We start from the raw sequence: 8,836 nt of genomic DNA, 5'->3' as shown, positions 1-8,836 counted from the left end.
TTTGCCAAATTGCTATTCTGAGTAATTGGCCAATTAGTTTCCGGCCTTACACAGGATTGAATAGGGATTATCATAGTTCAACTGTTTTATTTATTGATTAAATAAAATTCTTTTTAATAAGTACTTTCAAGGATTTGAAAGTCCACTTAGTCCCACAGTCAAATACCATGAAATTAAGATTTCCAAAATTTGATTTTTTTTTTATGGGAATGTCATTTTTAAAAGCCTATGACTCAAAAACATGTATGGCGACTTGTTCTGGGTTTTGTTGGAGCTGGTCACAATTCAATGTATATGCATATGTAACGCTCAAACTTATGTTGCAAATTCTCATATGATTGTGGCCATTTGCTAGCAAATGTAATAATTATGTGACTATCCAACTAAGCAAGTTCAATTGCTAGCTATGCTCACCATTTATACACAACCCCGAAGTGGTCCTTGATATTAGGGACTGCCCTAGATATTAGGGATTGTCCTATGAGTTTACCCAAGTAAAAAGGGGGCCGGTTTTATCTCAGACAAATCTTGTATGATGTTAAATTCAACCATAAGAACAGTACAAATTGGTGATTTAATGACATAACTTGCCTCTTACACACTTCCTAAATAATTAGACATACTACATGTATTAGATTAGATGTCCAACCCAATCACTGTTTAAATCTTTGTGTTCCATTTCACTCACATATCTGTAACTAATTGTCCCTATTTATGTTGCAAGAGTCCAGTTTCACAAAGACGTAATTGAAATACAACATGCAAGACGATTATTGTGGATGTGATGGTGTGATTTGAAGTCATTTTAAAGTAGGCCCAGAATTGTTACAAATTAAAATAGACACTGTCATGGCCAGTCAATATATTTGTAAGAATTTCTTTCTATATCACATGTGTGTACAACATGGTTACAGTTTAATCCAATTTAGACACTATGCTAAAAATTGATATTTCTCACTGAATTTCATTGATTTTTCAATTTCTAGTTCATATATACCCAGGACAAACACCCCCCTCCCAATGTTTACCCCAATGTTTATAGTGTGTCTATGTTGATGCATTTTATTGATCCCAGTAGTGTTATAATTAATGTGTTTGATTCCATTTTTGATGTGTTTGCAAAGAAGTTTGCTGTTACTAACCCGGATCTGAAAGCGACTGACAGCGAAAACAAGAAAACAAGTTGTACACCTTTGGTCTATGTAAGCTCACTACACTGGCTTCTAGGCAGGGATAAGTGCCTGTGAGTTACCTATCAGATAAATATTTATCAGGTAAAGTTCAGATGTGCCAGCTTTCCAAATAAATTTGAAGTTTTAAATCGCAACTTGAACAAAAATTTTTATTGTGAAAAAAATAATAAATAAAACCTGAAATACACCATAATGTTAGAAAAATGTGGTCTAAAATTTGAAAAAATTTGAATCTTCACCTCCTAATGCTCTGCCAATGTGGGCCGCCTGGGACCCGCTGGAGGCTGAAGACCTCCGGTAGAATTTTCAGAGGATCTTACTGGTATCTCTAATAGTTACTTGAACCAGTTTATTACCTTGTAAGTAACACTGGCATATCTTGATTCTTTACATGTGATGTCAGATCAAGAGCTGTAGGCATTCCTGTATTGTTTGTGATATTTGTACAATGTGTGAAATAAAATACGTTTTTAACATATATTATGTGTGAATCTGTCTGATTTTTTTACTCTTTCTGATGTTTTAATAAATTTATAATTAAAAGACACAACAAAATATTGTTAATTCCACCGTAAATGATCGTTTTAAAATGGTATTCATTTACTTGCCCCTCTCCCCCTGAGAAAAATATCCTTCCGAAACGCCACCACTTTTCTGATTTTCGCGACACTATATACACGTAGTAAACGCCCAAAACACGATACGATTCAATCGGATCATGATAACATGCATATTCATGATCGATAAATGATATATTATTCATAAGTAGTGTTTATTTCCGCATATTAAATAGAGAAGGGTGTGCAACACTCGCCGATTGACCAATCAGAGACCCGCATTATCACCTTTCAATTCTGACGACAATGTCACACCGATGACCTCTCAATAATTTGTGTGATTTGCGTGACCTCGAAATTCGAACGCACTTTCACCCGCGATTTTTACAATTTCTTGCCGGAAATGGGACTGGAGCAGGTGCGAGTTTCACTTTGTTTACATGTGAAATGCGATGCAGATTGCGATCGTGAACAACCGGAGATTCGGATGATGTTTAATTTTCTTAATTTTGTGAGTAATACTGTATATTCCAAATGAATTCACTGGGGGACTGATACATGAAAATACAAATAACCAACTGAGTAAATTTCACCGAACTGAATAAAATCATGAAATTATTCAGGGACACTGTGACTGTCACTGACAAATTTCAGTACAATCATGACAATACATGACACTCCGATGTAATTGTAAGCTTACTTACAAATAAGTGATAAATATATAACATGATTATTATGGAAATGCCACCGGCCATGCGCCGCGAAATCGACGGCATTCACAATTCTACAGATCCTGTCATGCATGGGCCCAAGCCGCCTGGCACAGTGGCATACCATGCTGAATGCATGCATGGTAGGCCTACCCCATAAGTACGGGGTACAGTACAGCCACAGCACAGAATAGTCTGTAGGTATCCCAGGCAAACTTTAGTTAACACATTTGCTAGTCAGCGAAATTCGCTGAGACGGGGGCCCAAACACAATGTCAATGGATATTTACATAGAAATTTGATTTTTTTTTTGAGAACAGGTCGGTGAAGGAAACCTACATAAATATGTTTTCTATACTTCACTTGACCCATGAATATATGATTTTTATGGTGATAATCAAGTCGCACATGGAATTTTAGAGGATTTTGATAGCAGTTCCATTAAAAAAAGCTGCTATCGCCATGAGACTAAGATCTAGAAACACCCCTAAATGCCGCTTTTGGGGATTTTGCTAGCAGAATCTTTTTGATGAAAGTCAATCTTTGACAAGATGTAACTTTGTTACGGAAAGTGCTATGACAAAAATGTTTTCAGTTTTGGCTTTCTTTACTCAAGGGCTTTAATTTGATATGTAAAATGATGCAGTTTGATGGCAAATTTGAATTCACCTAGCATACCTATTATAATAGTCTGTCATGCCCGACTGTACATCATGACATGTATATGACTGCCGCAATGCAATGATGATTAGTATTATGAAAGTATACATTTTCAGGAAGGAAATAATAAAAGTTGTGATTATGAATGACTACAATTTACAAGATCTAGGATTCAGGATTGGTGTTCTTTGAAAGATTGTAGAACAGCCAATAGGTTCAGTGGGTTAACCATCCTCCACAAGGCTAAGAGGGTCTCCTGCCCCTGCCGGTTGATAAACAAGGATTGCTATAATTATTCGTTCTGGCCAAGAACAGTTCAAGATTGGAACAAACTACCCTACCACATCACCACGATATAAGACTCCAAAGAATTCAAGAATCAAGCAACCAACTACACTACAACCTGTATTAAAGCCATAATGTGAGATATGCTCCACAGCAACGCCTCAATTTTTTTTTTGAATTTCTACTTTTGCACCATTGTAATGGCCATTGGTGTACATGCCCTGTGAACGACTATAAAGCCTGAACTTGAGTGCTTTAATTACATTAAAATTTATCATTTATTTAAACCGGGTCGCCCGGTTTTATTCTGAGCTCATCGATCGAGTACTGAATAAATACGTCTCCTGCGTGTGTATATTGAATCATTGTATAAACTGTATGCATATACCTTGGTAGAATGTCTTGTTTGTACATCCCATCAGCTGCGTGTAGCTCCATCAATAATGATATAAATAATACGATTGGCAAGATTATACATTATTGTAGGCGCTGTACGTTAACTTGACGCATAAACTGTGTGTATATCGCTATTCAGGTTTTGCCGTTTGAGGCGAGCGATCGCTCTCGCGCGCCACCGCTCGCCCAAACTCGATTTCTAGTGAGCGATTTTCCACTCGCCATAGACACTAAATATCACTCGCTGCAAATCTCTCAAAATCAGCCATTGAATCAGCCATTTCAGCATTAAATCGAGTCTGCCCTCTCAAAGCGGAAAAAGTCACAAATTTTAGCCCGCTTCGCGCGCATTTCAACATAAATACATAAATACCGTATTAAGACCGAAGCTCTATTTTATTATTATACCCAAGTGGTATTTGTGAAAATTCGACCACTCGCCTAGCTTCGTGCTAGCGAGTGATTAACCACTAAAAATCTAAACGGCAAGGCCTGCTATTTGTCTTTAATACGTCTTGTTTGAATCCCATTAACTGTGTGAAGCTCCCGATAGGCGCTTTCTCTGTTTTACCTCATTTGCGCTCTCTCCGTTTTACCTCATTTGTTTGGCTCGAAATTAAAAGGGGTCAATGTGATCAGTAGCTATTCAATGAAAACTGACATTTAGATATAGGAATCTATTTTTGATGCAAATCACACATTGCTTTAAGGGGGGTACTACACCCCTGCCCAATTTTGTGCCTATTTTTGCATTTTTCTCAAAAATTATAGCACATTGGGGACAAGTAAGATATGTATATTATAGGGGCAAGGACTACAACTAATGCAATGGAAATTTTATTTCAGCACAGACAACAGTTGTGGAGTTACAGTCAAAAATGAGAGAAAACCAATATTTGATCAATAAATCAATAACTACTTGCTTTGACTTGCTTAATTTTCAGTACAGTAGGTGTAGTCCTTGCCCCTATATACATTTTGTTCAATCACTCTTTTAGAAGCAACCTTAAATTTGGACAGTATCGGTACTAAGGACATTTTATAATTGTTATTCACTCATTTTATCTATTAAAGTCATAATGTACGATCTTATATTTTATGAATTTGGTTAATTTTTTTCAAACCTGATTTTTTGGCATATTTGTAATGTTTACACATGTCACAACTTGCACCTAAATGGAATCAGCCAAATTTGTTGTGTTTGTAGGTAAACAGAGCAAAGTTTGACATAAAGTCATAATTCAAGAAATTATGACTTTATGTCCTCCCATAGAACTGCGTGTTAAACAGCCAAAATAACAAGCAGTGTTTCTTTCACTTTACCTCGTTATTTCAGCTCAAAATGGACAGAAATCATTTCCCGATAATTATTACTAGTATTATTTCAGCATTTTGAGTATATAATGACAAATTTTAAATTTGAAGGAAATTGTACATTAAGCCTTTAAATGCAATATTTGATAAAAAAACACAAAGTATTTACATTTAAATTCAGTCCAAAAACACACAATTTTTTCCCTTAAGGTTGGTCTCATAACTGCTAAATTGTTGGTCTGAAGTATATAAAAGTATACATATTTAGAATGGCCAAGACTTGATAAGTTTATCCGTAAAGGTCAAATTTGGGCCAAAATGCCATTTTGGCTCAAAATCCCAAAAATAACGGTTTTGGTCCACTCCTTTTTTAGTTCAACGTAACAAAAAAAAATTCTTGGGCAACAATTTTTTTAATTAATTAAAAAACTAGATAAAAATATCTAGGAGCCGCTTTTTTATTTTTTTTAAATTTTTTCCAACTTCGAGAAATTTGCACCAAAAATGATCAAAAAATGCTGAATTTTCAAAAAAAAATAAAAAGGCAACCAAACAATTTACTTTGGCCTCACTAAAGTAAATTTTGATACTCCTACTTCTATTTTTGTTTCATTTCATTAGAAAAAGTTATTGAAATCTTTAAAACTATAGACCCAATTACAGCAAAAGTATACATATTTGGAAAGCTTATGTTCCAAGCAATGCAACTGTGCAAAATGGAAGTTGGTATTCAGGGTGTGTAAGAAAAAATATAGTGTGATATCATGAAAAAAACCTGGTTTTACTTGATAATTTATTGCATTTGCTATTTAGTACTTGTATGAATGAAACAACTCAAAAGAAATCTAATTTTGTTGCAGGTTACACTATGAGCTTTAATAAATTGTATAGTTAGTTAGCTATGCAATGAATAACTAAAGTGGTGATACAGGGTGTAAAATAATAAGTAAGTTCATGCACTTACGGGCTCGAATAGCAACATTTGCACAGTATTTTTCGTGGGATAAAAATCTTGTGAATTGGACGATCTTTAGGGACCGTTCACAAACACTTGTAAGGGGGGCCTGATGCAAAAAATTTCATCATGAAAATTTTTTGGCCCCCCCCCCCCTTTACAGACCTCAAAAATTTCAGGGCCCCCCTTAATTTTGACATGAAAATTATGGGTCAACCCCATAGAAAAGCATATAAACTAAAAAATTTCCAGGAAAATTTGTGGTAATTTTTTTCAGGGCCCCGCTTAGGAGGGTAAAAATGTTCAGGCCCCCCCTTTTTTTTGCATCAGGCCCCCCTTACAAGTGTTTGTGAACAGTGCCTTAGCTTGTTTTCTTTGTTGAAAGGGATTCAGTGCAGAGTGTACTTCCATCATGTATTTAATATTCAATTTCCTGTAAATTTCATGAATACAGGTAACAGTATCATCAACGACAGGCATAATCATGGTCAACCAGAACCAGCATGATGACAGTACATTGTATCTCAGTTGAGCTGTTGAGAATGAACATCTGCAGGGACTTCTTGCTATACTTTAAATCATGGATGATGACTTCTGTTCAAAACAGAAGCAGAGAAAGAATACATGCAACAGGTAATTTATATATTTATGTTTTTTTTGGGGGGGTTGTGAAGACAAGCATGACAGTGGCATATTTTCTGCTCAAGTTTGTCTGTAGCACTGTATGATGTGTCATCACTCATTTGAACAGTAAACGGAATGAATGAATGAATCTTATCTCCTTAAAATAAACCAAATACAATGAAATTTAAGGCTGTGACCTATCGGGTAATGACGTATTCGGTACCGAGGTGAATTTCGGCGTGTAACCTGGTACCCGTATCAAACATATTTTTTTAAGTTACCGGTATTTATTTTTTCGGCTTTGTAGTGTCCCTGGACCTAGAGCTAATTAAATGCTAGGATCATTCAATTTTCATGGCTGACTTATTAAAAAAAAAAAATGTAGGCCTATGTCATTTGAATAAATTTGTACTCATATGTCATACTCTATTAATAATTTCAAAATTGATACTAATTCAATGAATGAATAAGTCAACAATGAATTATCCTAGCATTTAGCTCTAGGTCCAGGGCCACTACAAACCCGAAAAAAATAAATAACTTTTTTTTTTTAAATTTGGGTAATCCGTAATGGGGATCTACGCCTAATCGCCTATGATATATGTTCTTATTTAATGACTTTTTGTTTATTCGTATCCTTGCATTGCAAGCAAATTAAAAAAATATTCGACCGCTTTTTACGGCGACAGTAGTACTACTTCCAACTTCCAAGCTCTTTCGTGCTCGATCTGATGATGTACATGTATACTAGTAGTTATTAGTTTGACAGGATGTACCTTTCTTAGGTTATAGCTAAGAAAGTCAAAGGTCACATTTATGGTCCAAGGGGTCAAAAATATCAGAGTGCTCTGATTTTGACAAAAGGTGTATCAAAATGTTTGTTTTCATACAATTCAAAATAGGATTTAACAATTTAATGAATAAATCTAGGATGTTTCACTTTCCATGTGTTACAATAGGTGCAGGTCAATAGGCCTCAATGGTACTTCAGTGACCTATTTTGAGAAGCTTGATGTGAATCAAAAAATGCAGTACTTTTTTATGGTGTGTGCCAATGTTATACTGACAATTTCAACACCTTTTGTAAATAGGTTATAATTCCCCCTCTCTCTTTCTCTCTCTCACTGTTTTTCAGAGTCATAGATCCACCATGGATATCCACCTGAGTTCTGATTGATCAGCTCAAGAGAAAATTTCCCTGCTTGTGGTATTAGAGAGTGCATGTGATACATTGTTGTTTGCTGCATACTTTTCAACATCAGCCAGGATGACTTAAAATGCAGGACCTTATGATTATGTCGGCCATCAATGACGTGGAAGCTTCTGATGCTGATGAAGTAGACCTGGTGCCGGGTGGGACCTGGTCCAGTTCGCTGATGTGACTGACCCTCCATAGTAATAACCAATTGAACTACCCCGCCCCCAGGAACTGAGGCATTGCTATCAGCCCTAAGCCCTCAAATTAAGGATCTGAAGGGGCACAGCAACTTTTTAGGGCAAGTTGATAATTGCCTTAGATGTTCACTGAAAAGGCAAGGCAGCACAGCACTTTGTAATATTTCAAGAGGGGCATCATGGGAACTGTTGAAAATTTGAGAAGGGCACCAAGGCAATTTCTCAAAAGTGAAGAAAACACACAAACATAGATAGATAATTTTATATTGTAGAGGCAGGGCTGGGGCACCGGCTGCCTTGGGTAAAGGACATATTTTGAGAGCCAGAAAGCCTTAACCCACAGTCACCTGCTTCCACAAAATGAGCACAAGTCACCAGAACACTAGAAGATCAGTGGCATAACTAGGGGTGGGGATTTGAACCCTTGCCCCCATGAGAAAGGTAAAGTAGGCCTACTTCTGAGAGTTAATTAACCTCATATTTGGTCAGTTTAACCTAAACCGTACCCTAATTTTTATGCGCGTTTAGCGTGCATTTATTCCACTTTTATACTACATGTCACCAGTTTAGCTTCAATATGCCAAAAATTTTCACGCCAAGCATTTGTACCATAAACTTCTTTTGTCGCCAAAAGGTGCTGGACTGCTGGATTCACTATACTTCAAGACAAATTTTCCACCCCACCCCACATGTCAAAAAGAAATCTACGCCACTGTTGCAGGACACATTCACGGTTTTCTGGTTCTG

The 8,836-nt window shown here is 36.2% G+C and overlaps 1 long non-coding RNA gene across 1 annotated transcript; it reads left to right on the top strand.

Moving 5' to 3' along the window:
• The first annotated feature begins 2,066 nt into the window (after window positions 1-2,066).
• Window positions 2,067-8,491, top strand: LOC140155830 (uncharacterized). The gene is made up of 3 exons (XR_011859432.1): window positions 2,067-2,261; window positions 6,525-6,703; window positions 7,830-8,491. It is a non-coding gene; the product is annotated as an uncharacterized lncRNA (long non-coding RNA).
• Window positions 8,492-8,836: the final 345 nt, after the last annotated feature.

Source organism: Amphiura filiformis, chromosome 6 (assembly GCF_039555335.1).
Source record: "Amphiura filiformis chromosome 6, Afil_fr2py, whole genome shotgun sequence".
NCBI classification, from domain to species: Eukaryota; Metazoa; Echinodermata; class Ophiuroidea; order Amphilepidida; family Amphiuridae; genus Amphiura; species Amphiura filiformis.
Note: the sequence above shows the minus strand (reverse complement) of the source record. Positions and strands in the feature narration are given on the sequence as shown.